Source organism: Stegostoma tigrinum, chromosome 1 (assembly GCF_030684315.1).
Source record: "Stegostoma tigrinum isolate sSteTig4 chromosome 1, sSteTig4.hap1, whole genome shotgun sequence".
NCBI lineage: Eukaryota > Metazoa > Chordata > Chondrichthyes > Orectolobiformes > Stegostomatidae > Stegostoma > Stegostoma tigrinum.
This window is the reverse complement of record NC_081354.1, coordinates 181,638,280-181,654,503: the sequence shown is the minus strand read 5'-3', so window position 1 is coordinate 181,654,503 and position 16,224 is coordinate 181,638,280. Positions and strand designations below refer to the sequence as shown.

The 16,224-nt window shown below is 44.7% G+C and overlaps 1 protein-coding gene across 5 annotated transcripts in view; it reads right to left on the bottom strand.

The window, feature by feature from the left end:
* Positions 1-16,224, bottom strand: part of LOC125455782 (transcription factor COE3-like) — a 461,569-nt gene that overhangs the window by 78,058 nt on the left and 367,287 nt on the right. The gene's annotated exons all lie outside the window — the stretch shown is intronic.

Below are 16,224 nucleotides of genomic sequence, written 5' to 3'. Positions count from 1 at the left end.
CTCACTCCAGTTTGTCAAGTACAAATCTTGTATTCACTAAAATGATTGACACTCCAAATATAAGCAAGTCGAATAGCTTGTTTGCACTAATATGCATAACTCACCGTTTCATGAATAACAATCAGGTGTTCTCCCCCTGCCGTGCACACACACACACATACACCTTTACAAAGCTTGGAGCTCATTCAGCAAACTGCATATAGACTTTATTACTCAAATTACAATATTTGCTTTCCATTGCAACTGCCTTTGCAGTGGATTTCCTTCCAAGAGCTCTGTTATAAATCAAATTGATTTAAGACAGATTGTTTGCACCGCGCACAGGGGTGTTTAAGCTGAGAATGGTTACTTGGGCAGTTCTATTGCAACACGCTTGATTACATCCAAAAGACTGATTTATTTATCTCTCACCTATTTAAATATTTACGCTGATTCTTTTCTCCCACCGCAACCTTCCCCCCCGACTTTCCTTCACACTTTCTATCTCTCTGGGCCCATTTCTCAGTGTTGCCCTTTTCTCTCTATTTACCCAGGGTTTGCTCTGTCTTTCTTTTGTCCTTTATCTATTCATCTTTGGTTATCATACTATCACAACAACAGCTTGCATTCATATAGCACTGTTGGCGTAGAAAAGAAATGCGTCAAGGTGCTTCGCAGGAGTATTATCAGATCAAGTCAGACTATTAAGCCACTTCAAGATGTAGAAGAAGGATCACTCGACCTGAAATATGAACTCTGATTTCTCTCCACATATGCTGCCATACCTGCTGAGCTTTTTCAACAACTTCTGCTTTGTCTCAGGAGATAGAAGGCCAGCTGAACAAAAACTTGACCAAAGGCATGAGGCTTAAGAAGGGTCTTAAAGGAAGAAAGCCAGGGAGAGAGGTGAAAAAGTTTAGGGAAGGAATCCCAAAGCAGAAGACCGTGATGGCTGAGTGCAAGGGAATGAGGAATGAACATTAAACCCAAATTGAACTTAATCTTTGAGCTGGAGGAAATGACAGAGTTGAGGTTTTAGGACAACTTTAATATGATAGCAATGATGGGCTGATGCAGTGTAAGTTAATGAACTTCAGGACATTTGATGAATGAAACTTGTATGAGAAAGAACATAGAACATAGAACATAGAACATTACAGCGCAGTACAGGCCCTTTGGCCCTCGATGTTGTGCCAACCTGTCATACCGATCTCAAGCCCATCTAACCTACACTATTCCATGTACGTCCATATGCTTATCCAATGACGACTTAAATGTACCTAAAGTTGGTGAATCTACTACCGTTGCAGGCAAAGCGTTCCATTCCCTTACTACTCTCTGAGTAAAGAAACTACCTCTGACATCTGTCCTAGATCTTTCACCCCTCAATTTAAAGCTATGCCCCCTCATGCTCGCCGTTTAAGTGAAGAGTTTCTTCTCTCAGAGGGTTGTGAATCTGTGGAATTCTTTACCATGGAGGTTCGGCTATTAATTATAGTCAAGGCTGAGATAGATTTTTAATCAGTAAAGAGATCATGGGTTATGGGGAAAAGGCAAGAAAGTACAGCTGAGGATGATCAGATCAGCCACAATCTCATTGAATAGCAGAACAGTCTCAATGGGCTGAATGGTGTATGTCAGAAAACAGGTGGCTGAAATTTGTGGGACATAGAGAAAAGCGAGCTCAATGAGAAAAGCATTGCAATAGTTAGGTGCATGTGACATGGGAAGTTTTAGCAAAAGCTGATATTGATTGAAGGCAGAAGATGATGGACCTGACATCCTACTATCCCTAACTTTGAACCTGAAAGGATTTAAAATTACCAGCTCACTTTTTGATGACTTCTACACTGAAGATTCCTTGCAGGGACCTGTGGTTATAAGTCTGTCCAGGAATACTCAAACTCAACAGTCTTCATAGAAATCATATCTTACACTGGGCCTGAAACATTAACTCTGATTTCACCCCACAGATGCTGCCAGACCCGCTGAGCTTTTCCACCAATCGTTAATTTTGTTCCGGCTGTTACAGATCTGAGTCGTATAATCTGTAGTCCAGCAGACGCTTTGATTATCGCTGTGAAAGGATAAGAATAAGTGAGCAGATAAGGGTGCCAATTGGGGAAGCGGGTAGAGTACCATATGGGTGAGGGGTAGGATGCCAGTTGGGTAGGGGTTTAGGGTGCCAAGTGGACAGGATGTCAGGTAAGTAAATGAGTCCTTAGGGTCAATTTGGTGTTGGAGTGAAAGGTTTTGTTGGGTCTGGTGAGGGGAGGGATGATCACAATGGGTCAGTGGGGAGCATCATTGGGCCAGGTCAAGAGGCTGGAGGGATGGGGTTCAAGAGGCTATTAGGTCCAGCAAGGGTGAGGGTGTATTGGGTCAGCAGGTGTGAGGAGAGTGTCACATCTGATGGAATGCCAGGTCCCATGGTGCTGGCTTGGGAAGAGGGAGGTTGTCGGGTCAGGTTGGAGTGAACAGTTAGGTTGAGTTGGGGATGTCGGGTTTTGTGGGGTCAGGGGTGTGGTTGTCAGGATGGTTTGAGGGATTGCGAGGCAGGGGTGTTCTTGTATTCTTGTATTCAAATTCCACCATCTGCTTGTGGCAGGATTTGAATCCAGGCACCCAAAGTTGGTTTGATCAGGACAAGAGTAGGGAGGGAAATCATTAGCTGGGGTTGATTGGCAGTATTTTCTGACAGCAGTTCTAAGTCTGTGTGTGTATCAGGTCTGGAAGATTGAAGGGTGCCGGGATTGGTGTAGTTTGGCTGGGAAGACATCACTGGTGATTTGGGGTCCGTTTAATAGCTAAGCCCATACTTAATCTTTTTTTATATGGTCCATGCAATTATTAAGCTGAAGCAAGTTGGAACACTCTGGATTTTCTGACTTTAAGGGGCTTTTTTGGATTGCCTATTGGAAAACTCAACTTCCCAGGTGTGTGTTCAGCTCAGTAGGACTTCCTTGTGGTCTCATTGCAATAACTTATTTTCATTCATTCATGAGATGTGGGCATCGCTGGCTGGACCAGCATTTATTACCAATCCCTAATTGCCCAGAGGGCAGTTAAAAGTCAGTTACTTTTGCTGTGGGTTTGGAGTCACAGCTAGGCCAGACCAGGTAAGGATGACAGATTTCCATCCCTGAAGGACATGAATGAACCAGGTGAGATTTTCCTACTGATCAGCAGTAATTTCATGACATCATTGGATTCTTACTTCCAAATTATTCTTGTATTCAAATTCCACCACCTGCTTGTGGCAGGATTTGAATCCAGGCCCCCAGAAAAATCTACATTCTTCATGGCACTAATGACACTCTGAAAGTTGAAGCCATTGTGAAAAGTAGGATTTGACTTAGTCAAGGAGTGGATTTCGGGTCAGAGGTCAAGTCTCCTTCTTTCCCTGTTCATTCTGCCTTTGTTTTACTGTCTTGTCCCCCATTGTCTTATACTGTTGGGCATTTGCAGCCCTATCTAGTTGAGGTGAACAAGCAGGGCAGTGCTAGAAGGAGATGGTCCATTCTTGCGATTTTCAGAAGGTATAGGCTTTTTACCAGAAGAAAGACTTACAAGCCTAAGCTCCAGATGGAATCTCGACTTCCGTGTGGGTTAGGTACCAACTGAAACCTTGTGGGCAATGAGAGGTCCATAAAGACTAGGAGCACCAGGACGGCTCTTAACCTGCTCTAAAAGTAAAGTTTATGTTCCTATGGAAACCATAGGACTGGGACTGGTCAGAGGAGGCTATTGAGTCTTCAACCCTCTTCCACCAAGTGATTAGATCCTGTCTAGCTTGTGTCTTAATTCTACCTACAGCCTTCATGAAGCAGGCCTTCATACCCTTACTTTGCAACAATCATTCCAGCTCAGTTCTGAAATTTTCCATTATTATGGTCCAGGTAATTGAGGATGAGGTTCCAGATTTCCACAATCCCTTTTGTGTGGACCAGTGTTTCCTGACGTGTCTCCTCAAAGACGTGGCTCTAATTTTCTGGTGAGGTCCCATTTTTTTGTAGGCTCCTTTGAGGAAATAGCTTGTTTTGACTGACCTTAATCATCGCAGATACGTCAATCACAAAATTCTACATGTCATGGCTTCTAAGGAGGCTACTTGGCCCTTTGTGTTTGTGCATTTTTTGATTTGATTCGGTTTGATTTAGTGTTGCATGTGCCTAAGTACGGTGTAAAATTTTATTTGTGAGCTGTACAGACAGATCATAGCAAGCAGGGACATACGGATCATAGGGTGCTTAGACAGAGTGATGCAGCTACAGAGAAGGTGTGCAAAGTAAGACCAACATTAACTTGATCAACAAGTGCTGGCCGCAAATGAGCAACCAGATTGATCTCGCATCCCAGCTCTCAGTCCACACCCCTATGGGACACTGTACTTCAGACACATATCCAGGAATTTTTTTGAATGCAGAGGGTTTCTGCCCACAAAATATTTTCAAACAATGATTCTCAACATCCCAGCTTCATTTGGGTGAAACAACTCCCCCTCAAGTGCTCTCACTCATCATTCTTCCAGATACACGCCAAACTGACAAATCCATCCAATCTGCCTGTTAGTTATGCCATGTTGTGATTTTGTAATACATCAGTATTGCAGCCTTCCCAACTCAAAATGGGTCATAGTTGCCTCAGACAATTAGTAATTAGGGGAGGCAATGGCCAAGTGGTATTCTCCCTGGACTGTTCATCTTGAGACCCAGATAACGTTCTGGAGCCCGGGTTTGAATCCCGCCATGGTGGAATTTGATTTCAGTAAATATCTGGAATTAAGAATCTAATGATGACCGTGCATCCATTGTCTATTGTCAGGAAAACCCATCTGGCTCACCAATGTCCTTTCAGAAAGGAAACTGCCATCCTTATCTGGTCTGGCCTACATGTGACTTCAAACCCACAGCAATGTTGTTGACTCTTAACTGCCATGTGGGCAGTTAGGGATGTGGAACAAACGGTGGCCCAGCCAGTGACACCCACGTTCCACAAAAGAATGAAGAAGAAACACTTGTTTTTTGCTGATTTATCCATAGAATGTGAGGGTAGCAGGCCAAGCCAGCACTTATTGCCCATCATCAATTGCCCGGAGGGTAGTTATGGGGCAATCACACTTTCTGTGTGTCTGGAGTCAAATGCTTTAGGTCAGGACGGCAGATATCCAACCTTAAACGACACTAGAGAAGCAGAGGGCTTTTAACAACAATCAGCATGATCGTTATTAGCTTGGTGTTTCTTTTATTTCAGATTTTTATTTAATTCAAATTTCACCAACTGCTGCAGTGGTATTCGAACCTGGGTTCCCACAGCATGAGCCCAAGATTCTGGATTACTATTTCAGTTTAAGTGGGTGAAACAAAGAACATGTTTCAACTGCTCCATCTTCCTGACAAAGGCATGATGGGAAAAAGGCTCACCAAACATGTTCTCTTTCTCACGATGGTATTAAGCTCTTTTCAAAGAACTGCTTCGAAAAGGACAGAACAGAGGCAAACATCACTGCAGCAAACAAACCTACAGGGGGCCTTTGGGAGCTGTCCTGGGACACAGAGCATTCATTCGTACTCGCTGTTAAATTATTTCATCGCATGGCCTTTGAAATTGAATATTCCAAACTCAACTACATTATCTCCTTGGTGTAATCGTCTGCTCAGCGGCTCGTGAAGGCACCCACATAAAATCAATACCAATTACCTCAGAGTGCTATGACGCTGATTCTTCCCATTGCAGCATATGTTTGTGGAGAATCAAGCAATCTATCTTCATATCAGCTAAGTAATGCGCTTGGGGTGAAAGGCCAGCCAAGCTTCCCTCCTCCTCCCCATATGATTACCTCGCGGTGAAACTGGAAAGTGTTTATTGATTGGCCTGAATGTAATGGAATCTACCAATCAGGGACAGGACAGGGTGGGAGTTCAGGAGTGGAGGGGGTGGTGGAGTCAGAAGAGATAGAATTGTATCATCATAAGCTGCTAATGTCGGACAATCAGCAGTGCACTTTATCATTCCATTAGCAGCTAGCTAGTAGATGCACAGCTCTGCTCAGATCATCCATGTCTGGCTGTGTAATCTGGCTTTATTACACTTCATTTCACCGTCAATCCAGCAGCATTTTAGGTTTAAAATGCTCATCTGTTACTCTCAAATTCTTCCAAGGTCTCATACTTCCCTATCATCCCTGGCCTTGCTAATTTCTCAGATGACTGCGTTGCTCCAAATCTGGCCTCAATGTGTATGAGAAATATATCAGCCATGATCGAATGATAGAGCAGGCTCGATGGGCCAAAGGACCTAATTCTGCTCCAGTATCTTACGATTTTTTTTAAGATTCCTGATATTAAACATTCCACCATGCGAGGCCATGCTTTCAGCTGTGCATGATGTCAGCTCTGGAATTCTGTCCCTAATCCTCTCTGCTTCTTCTCTCCTTTCTGAATGCTCTTCCACCTTGCCACTTTGACCAAGCTTTTGGCCACTTGACCTAATCTTGTGATGAGAAGAGTTTTTAAGGAAGTGGGACCATTCCCACTAACCACACCGCCCACCTCCCACAAATGAAGGATCACCAATGCAACCTTTTCGCATAATTTTCCAAAAGGCTGCCTCTTGTTGGGAGGGATCATCTATCAGGGGTGGGAGTCTCCTACATTGAGCGAGACCGGAACTAGGCCCTCATATTAGCAAGTCACCGATGTATCCAGGAGGAAACTGAAGGAAATGTCTTCACTCAAAACTGCATTCCGAATGTGGAACTTGTTACCAAGTGGAATGGTTGAGCCGATGTCTTTACAGGTGAACTTAATCGGCACGGAAAAGAGAAAGAAAATGAAAAGAACTGTTGCTAAGGTTCAAGGAGCAAAGGGTGGGACAAGAGGTAATGGGAACTGCAGATGCTGGAAAATCTGAGATAACAAAGTGTAGAGCTGGATGAACACAGCATCTTAGGAGCACAAAAAGGATCTCGGCCCGAAACGTCAGCTTTTGTGCTCCTAAGATGCTGCTTGGCCTGCTGTGTTCATGCAGCTCCACACTTTGTTATCAAAGGGTGGGACGAGACATGTACGACACACAAGCACTGGCAGGGAGTTTCTGGACCCCTTGGTTTACATTGTAATAGGAGCCAGAAATAGAGAAGGAGGGAATTACAGACTGGGAGTTAACGCAAGGCTCAGGCACCAGTGATCTTTATTTTTTCTTTATTCATTCACAGAATGAGGGTGTCGCTGGCCAGGCAGCATTTATTGCCCAGAAGGCAGTTAAGAGTCAACCACATTGCTGTGGGTCTGGAGTCAAATGTAGGCCAGGCCAGGGAGGGATGGCAGTTTCCTTCCCTAAAGGACATTAGTGAAGCAGATCGTTTTGTTTCTTACCCCACCCCCCACCCCGTTCCGACAATCAGCCTGGATTCATGGTCATCAATGGACAATATCAATTCCAGATATTCATAGAATTCAAATTCTACTATCTGCTGTGGTGGGATTCGAACCTGGGTCCCCAAAGTGTTTTCTGGGTCTCTGGATTAACAGTCCAGCAATAATCCCACTAGGCCATCACCTTCCTTCAATATTTGGCATAGGGAATTCATGAATGCCCAAGAAATGCTGGTGTCATACAGATAATTCTCCAATACCTCGCTCCAAAGGCTGTATGTCATTGGTAAGTAAAAATCACAAGTGTAAGCGGCCTAATCTGTTACATGTGGCAGCACAGCTAAATTGGATCTCCCGTTCATCCAATTTCTATACATATTAGACAACAGGAGTCAATCTGATACACTTCCACTTGTTCGACGTGATCTGCTGAATTTTCATTTTCGGCTTTGGTGGGTTTTTCTCTAAACTTTTAGGACTGCCAAGATATTACACTGGGGAGAGGAGGTGAGGGGACATGGGGATTGGTTGGTGAGGGAGTGATGTGGAGCTAGGGGGAGTGAGTCCGTCTTCGTAATTGTTGTTGGATGCTCTAAGGGCTAGGTGTTTCAAAAGAAATAGGGAGGGAGGTAAAGAGGTGGGCGGTTGCATTGCTAATCAGGGATGGTATCACAGCTGTAGAAAGGGAGTCATTGAGGAGGGTTTGTCCACTGAGTCAGTGTGGGCGGAATTCTGAAGCAGGAAAGGAGCAGTCACTTTATTGGGAGTTTTCTATAGACCCCCACAATGGCAACAGAGGAACAAATTGGGAGGCAGATTTTGGAATGGGTTGTCATGAGTAACTTCAACCTTCCTAATATCGACTGGAACCACCTCAATGTAAATAGTTTGGATGGAGCAGATATTGTCAGGTATGACCAGGAAGGATTTCTGACTCAATATGTAGATAGGCCGATGAGAGGGGAGGCCATATAGCGTTTGGTGCTTGGCAATGAACCAGGCCAGGTGTCAGATCTCTCAGTGGGAGAGCATTTCGGTGACAGTGATCACAACTTCCTGACCTTTACTACAGTTATGGAGAGGGATAGGATCAGACGGAATGGGAAAGTATTTAATTGGAGGAGGGGGAATTACAATGCTATTAGGCAAGAACCACAGAGCATAAACTGGGAATAAATGTTTTTAGGGAAATGCAAAACAGGAATGTGGAGGTTGTTGAGGTAACAGTTGCTGTGAGTGCTGGATAGGTTTGAGGCAAGGAAGGGATGGTAAGGTGAAGGAATCTTGGACGACAAGCCATGTGAAACACCTAGTCAAGAGGAAGAAGGAAGCTTACTTAAGGTTGAGGAAGCAAGGGTCAGACAAGGATCTAGAAGGCTACAAAGTGGCCAGGAAGGAACTGAAGAATGGGCTTAGGAGAACTAGAAGGGGGCAAGAAAAAGCCTTGGCAGGTAGGATGAAGGAAAACCCCAAGGCTTTCTATAATTATGTGAGGAACAAGAGGACTGCCAGAGTGACAGCACAGCCAATAAGGGATAGTGGAGGGTACCTGTGTGCGAAGTCGGAGGAGGTAGAGGAGGTCCTTAATGAATATTTCAGTATTCACCAGTGAGGAGGACCTTGACGTTTGTGAGGACAGCATGAAATAGGCAGATATGCTCGAACAGGTTGATACTAGGAAGGAGGATGTTCAAGAAATTTTGCAAAACATGAGGATAGATAAGTCCCCTGGGCCAGATGAGATACACCCAAGGTTTCCACGGGATGCAAGGGGAGGGATTCCTGCCCCTTTGGCAATGATCTTTGCATCCTCACTGTCCACTGGAGTAGTACTGGATAATTGGAGGGTGGCAAATGTTATTCCCTTGTTCAAGAAAGGGAATCCTGGGAATTACAGACCAGTCGGTCTTACTTCTGTGATGGGAAAATTATTGGAGAAGATTCTGAGAGATGATTTAAGAGAGAGAGTATTTATGAACATTTGGAAAAGCAGAGTTTGATTAGAAAAAGTCCACATAGCTTTATGAAGGGCTGGTCGTGCCTCACAAGCCTTATTGAATTCTTTGAGGATGTGAAAACATATCGATGAAGGGAAAGCAGTAGATGTGGTGTATGTGGATTTTAGCAAGGTATTTGATAAGGTTCCCCATGATAGGCTCATTCCGAAAGTAAGGAGGCATGGGATTCCAGGAAATTGGCTGTCTGGATACAGAATTGGCTGTCCAGTAGAAGACAGAGGGCGGTAGTACATGGCAAGTATTCAGCCTGGAGCTTGGTGACCAGTGGTGTTCCAATGGGATCTGTTCTGGGACTTCTGCTCTTGTGATCTTTACAAATGATTTGAATGAGGAAGTGGAAGGGGGTGTCAGTAAGTTTGCCGATGGCATGAAGGTTAGTGGAGTTGTGGACAGTGTGGAGGGCTGTTGTAGGTTGCAACGGGGCATTGACAGGATGTAGAGCTGGGCAAAGAAGTAGCAGATGGAATTCAACCTGGAAAAGTGTGAAGTGATTCATTTTGGAAGGTCAAATTTGAATGCAGAATACAGGGTTAATCTCAGGATTCTTGGCAGTGTGCAGGAACAGAGGGATCTTATCTATCTAGACTTCCAAGAGGACTTTGATAAGGTGCCTCACAGGAGGCTGCTGAGTAAGGTGAGGGCCCATGGTGTTTGAGGTGAGCTACTGGCTTGGATTGAGGATTGGTTGTCTGAGAGAAGGCAGAGAGTTGGGATAAAATGCTCTTTTTCGGAAAGGCAATTGATGACAAGTGGTGTCCCGCAGGGTTCAGTGTTGGGGCCGCAGCTGTTCACTTTATATATTAATGATCTGGATGAAGGGACTGGGGGCATTCTGGCGAAGTTTGCTGATGATACGAAGATAGGTGGACAGGCAGGTAGTACTGAGGAGGTGGGGAAGCTGCAGAAAGATTTAGACAGTTTAGGAGAGTGGTCCAGGAAATGGCTGATTAAATTCAACATGAGCAAATGTGAGGTTTTGCACTTTGGAAAAAAGAATACAGGCATGGACTATGTTCTAAATGGTGAGAAAGTTCGTAAAGCAGAAGTACAAAGGGATCTGGGAGTGTTGGTCCAGGATTCTCTGAAGGTTAACTTGCAGGTAGAGTCCGTGATTAAGAAAGCGAATGTAATGTTGTCACTTATCTCTACAGGGTTGGAATATAAAAGCAGCGATGTGCTTCTGAGGCTTTATAAAGTTCTAGTTAAGGCCCCATTTAGAATACTGTGTCCAATTTTGGGCCCCACACCTCAGGAAGGACATACTAGCCCTGGAGCGTGTCCAGTGGAGATTCACACAGATGATCCCTGGAATGGTAGGTATAACAATCGATGAACAGCTAAGGATCCTGGGATTGTATTCATTAGAATTTAGAAGGTTGAGGGGAAATCTAATAGAAACTTACAAGATAATGCATGGCTTAGAAAGGGTAGACGCTGGGAAGTTGTTTCCATTAGGCGGGGAGACTAGGACCCGTGGGTGCAGCCTTAGAATTAGAGGGGGTAAATTTACAACGGAAATGTGGAGACATTTCTTCAGCCAGAGAGCGGTGGGCCTGTGGAATTCATTGCCACGGAGCGCAGTGGAGGTCGGGACGTTAGATGCCTTCAAGGCAGAGATTGATAAATTCTTGATCTCACAAGGAATCAAGGGCTACGGGGAGCGTGCAGGGAAGTGGAGTTGAAATGTCCATCGGCCATGATTAAATGGCGGAGTGGACTCGATGGGCCAAATGGTCTTACCTCCACTCCAATGTTCTATGGTCTTATGGATCTTGGAGTCCACGTCCAATGATCCCTTAAAGTTGCCATCCAAGTTCATAGGCTTGTTAAGAAGGCATATGGTGTGTTAGCTTTTATTGGCAGGGGGATTGAGTTCAAGAGCCATGAGGTTATGCTTCAGCTCTGTAAAACCCTGGTTAGACCACACTTGGAATATTGTGTTCAGTTCTGGTCACCTCATTGTAGGAAAGATGCAGGAACTTCAGGTCAGTGGAGATTTACCAGGATGCTGCCTGGACTGGAGGGCAGATTTATGAGGAACGGTTGAGGAGCTAGGGCTTTTCCCATTGGAGCGAAGAAGGGTGAGAGGTGACTTGATAGAGGTGTACAGGTGATTAGAGGCATAGAGTGGATAGCCAGACACTTTTTCCCAGGGTGGAAATGACCATAATGAGGGGCCATAATTTTAAGGTGATTGGAGGAAGGTCTGGGGAGATGCCAGAGGTAGGTTCTTCACACAGAGAGTAGTGGATTGTGGAAATGTGCTGCCAGCAGTGGTAGTGGGGTCAGATACGTTAAGGCCATTTAAGCAACTATTGGATAGGCACGTGGAGGATAGTTCATTGTAGGGTATGCAGGGTAGTTTGATTTTAATAGGATAATAGGTCGGCACAAAATCGTGAGCCGAAGGCCCTGTACTGTGCTGTACTGTTCTATACACAGAACATAGAACAGAGAACAGTACAGTACAGGCCCTTCAGCCCACTATGTTGTGCCAAACTTCTACCCTAAACCTAAGGTCTATCCCACCTCCACCCTTACCTTAAAATATCATCCATATGCCTATCTACTAGCCGCTTAAATGCCCCTAATAAGGCTGACTGCACTACCCTCTCTGGCAATGCATTCCACGCCCCTACCACTCTCTGAGTTCTATCATGCTCTGATTAGCACAGTGTATCAGGTAAACATAGTGAAATGTTTGGTCTTTTACCACATTGCATGCTCAGATGGGTCTACATTCAGCCTGAGGGCTGGGAGTACCAGCTGACTCTTCCATTTCCACGTCACTCGAGCTGTGACCACAAGACTGCATTGTGGTGTGGAGGGAGATCTCCCTGCCATTCTTTCTGTTCAACATTCACTGTGTCACTCAAGTGGGACAGGCTTCAGGCCTAGCCATTTGGGGTGCTCGAACCAATCCCCTTGTGGCTGCCAGCATCAAACAGGCACCTTCCTCTGGAACCAGAAGGTCTGTCCTTCCAATCACACAATTTCCACGTGTTGGCTCACGATGGGGACAGTGACCTTACATGGCCTTTCCTCTTGACAAGCTGAGATGTCACCAGGGCCCTGAGCATTTGATGAGGCTTTAAAAGCCTCTGGATGCTTACTTTTTTGTGACATCACAGGTTCAGTTCCCATTTCCATTCCATTGGTCGGAGTACAACGTCCAGGGATGGCAATCCCAGTGCAGTACTGAGGGAGTGCTGCACTGTTGGAAGTTCCTTCTTTTGAGCATTAATTTATGGCAGAATCTAAGTTTGCCTCCAATGGGGTATGTTAACCTTATATCCCATAATATGAGAAACTAGGTGTGGAAATTGAAGAATCCAACAGCCATTTATTGCAGATGGCTGTTGTATACGAACGTTGTATCCCTGAGGCAATTAGTATTTGGGCTTGTAAGGTAACGTACTGAGGTAATCATTTCCAAGGACCATGCTTTGGGTACAGTGTAATGTTTCAAGTGGCCCCAGGGTAGGATGGAGCATGAAATCTTTATCACCTCAGGTCACAGGCTATGCTATGATAAGACAACAGCCGTGCAGCATGCACTGTTAATCCAGTGATCCAGGCTGAGTCACTGGACAATGTTGCGAGGTGAAATGTTCAGGGGACCCAGGTTTGAGACCCTCCATGGCAGATGATGAAACTTGAATTCAATAAAAAGCTGGAATTAAGAGTCTAATGGCAACAATGTTGTTGTTTGTCAGGAAAAGCCCCTCTGGTTCAATAATGTCCTTTCAGGAAGGTAACTGCCATCCTTACCTGGCCTGGCCGGGCCTGGCCTACATGTGACTGTGGACACACAGCAATGTGGTAGACTCTTAACTGCCCTCTGGGCAATAAATGCTGTCCCAATGATGCCCTCGTCCCATGAATGAATTAAAAAGATGATGATGTCATGAGCACATCCCTTAAAGGTACGTTGCCACGTAGACCATGAGGCATAGTACAATATTGTCATTCTTCTCAGGCGTACTGAAAAGATCCCACAGCACAATTTTGATGAACTTTAGGGCATTGTGCCCGAAGTGCTGGCCAACATATTTCCTTCAACCAACAACACTGAAGAAAATAAATACTGAGAATGTGGAGAAATTCAATGGGTCTAGGAGCATCCGTGGAGTGAGAAACAGAGTTAATATTTTGAGTCCAGTGTGACTGATCTTCAGAACTCAATTGATCACACTGGACTTGAAATGTTGACTCTGTTTTTTTCTCTCCACAGATGCTGCCAGAATTTCTCCAGCATTCTGTTTTTATTTCAGATTTCAAGCATCTGCAATATTTTGCTTCTATTTGAATGCTGCACAAAGACCAAAAACCATAAGACACAGGTGCAAAATTAGGCCATTCAGCCCATCGAGACTGCTCTGCCATTCAGATAAGTTTCACTACTCCATTCTCCCCGTAACTCTTCATCTCCTTGACAATCACGAACCTATCTATCTCTGTCGTAAATGTACTCAATGACCTGGCCTCCACAGCCTTCTGTGGCAGCAAATTCAACAGATTCACCGCTCTCTGCTAAAGAAGTTTCTCCTTATCTCTGTTCTAAAAGGTCTTACCTTTAATCCAAGGGCGTGCCCTCCGGTCCAAGTCTTTCCTACCAACGGGAACATCTTCCTAACATCCACTTTGTCCTGGCCATTCAATATCCTGTAAGTTTCAGTTTGACCTCCCCTCATCCGTCTAAACTCCATCAAATATAGAACCTGGCCTCAAATGTTCCTCATATATGAAGCTTTTCATTCCTAGTACCATTCTCGTAAACTTCCTCTGAACTTGTTCCAGGACCAGTAAATCTTTCCTGATATATGGGGTACAAATTTGCACACAATACTCCAAATATGGCCTGACCAGAGGCTCATAGACCCTCAGAAGCACATCCCTACTTTTATATTCAAGTCCTTTCAAAATAAATGCCAAAGTTGCATATGCATTTCCAACTACTGACTCAATCTGCAAGCTTACCTTGAGAGAATTCTGGACTAGAACTCCCAAGTGTCTTTGCACTTCAGACTTCTGAATTTTCTCCCCATTTAGAAAATAATCCATGCTTCTATTCTTACCAAAGTGCATGACCTCACACTTTCCCACGTTGTACTCCATCTGCCACTTCATGGCCCACTCTCCCAACCTGTCCAAATCTTTCTGCAGTCTCCCCCACCTCCTCAGTACTACCCGTTCCTCCACCTATCTTTGTATCATCTGCAAACTTAGCCAAAATGCCCTCAGTTCATTCATTGAGGTTATTAATGTATAAAGTGAAAAGTTGTGGTCCCAACTCTGACCCCTGTGGAAAACCATTTGTCACCAGCTGGTGTCCTGAGAAAGACCCTTTCATCCGCACTCTCTCTTTCTGCCAGACAGTCAATCTTCTATCCATGCTAGCACCTTGCGTCTAACACCATGGGCCCTTATCTTACTCAGCAGCCTCCTGTGTGGCACCTTATCAAAGGCCTTCTTGAAGTCCAGGTAGATAACATCCATTGGTTTTCCTTGGTCTACCCTTCTTGTTACTCCAAAATCTTAACCATGACCGAGGTTAGGCTAATCAGCCTGTAATTTTTAGTCTTTTGCCTTGCTCCCTTTTAAACAGGGGTGTCACCTTAGTGATTTTCCAGTCCCTCCCTGACTCCAGTGATTCCCGAAAGATCACCACTAACGCCTCCACTATCTCTTCAGCTATGTCCTTTAGAACCCTGGGGTGTATCCATCTGGTCGAGATTATTTAATGACCATTCAGTTTTACAGCTGATCTTTAACTGATTGTTATTTGCAGGAGTTTAATTTATTTAATTTAACTGCCACATTTCTTACATTATTAGCAAAATTACTTCTGTCATGGTTTTTTTTGTTTTAGAACTCCAGCATCCACAGTCTTGGCTTTATATGATTGCAGTCGGATCTAGATGTTCCAAAACAAGAGTCGCAACAAGTTAGCGTGCAGGTACGGCATGTAATCTCAAAGGCTAATGGGGTGCTCTCTTTTATTATGGGATGTGGGTGCAGCTGGTAAGGCCAACGTGTGTTGCCCTCAATTGTCCTTAAGTGCCCTTAAACTGAGAGCCCAGCTTGGCCATTTCAGAGGGTGGTTGAGAGTCAACCATGTTACTGTGGCTCTGGAGTTACATGTAGGCCAGAATGATGCGAGATTTCCTTCCTTGAAGGAGTTTGGCGAACCACGTGGGTTTTACATAGAACATAGAACATTACAGCACAGTACAGGCCCTTCGGCCCTCGATGTTGTGCCGACCTGTCATACCGATCTGAAGTCCATCTAACCTGCACTATTCCATGTACGTCCACATGCTTATCCAATGACGACTTAAATGTACTTAAAGGTGGCGAGTCTACTACTGTTGCAGGCAAAGCGTTCCATTCCCTTACTACTCTCTGAGTAAAGAAACTACCTCTGACAGCTGTCCTATATCTTTCACCCCTCAATTTAAAGCTATGCCCCCTCGTGCTCACTGTCACCGTCCTAGGAAAAAGGCTTTCCCTATCCACCCTATCTAACCCTCTGATTATTTTATATGTCTCAATTAAGTCACCTCTCAACCTTCTTCTCTCTAATGAAAACAGCCTCAAGTCCCTCAGCCTTTCCTCATAAGACCTTCCCTCCATACCAGGCAACATCCTAGCAAATCTCCTCTGCACCCTTTCCAAAGCTTCCACATCCTTCTTATAATGCGGTGATCAGAACTGTACACAATACTCCAAGTGCGGCCGCACCAGAGTTTTGTGCAGCTTCACCATAAACTCTTGGTTCCGGAACTCGATTCCTCTATTAATAAAAGCTAAAACACTGTACGCCTTCTTAACAGCCCTGTCAACCTGGG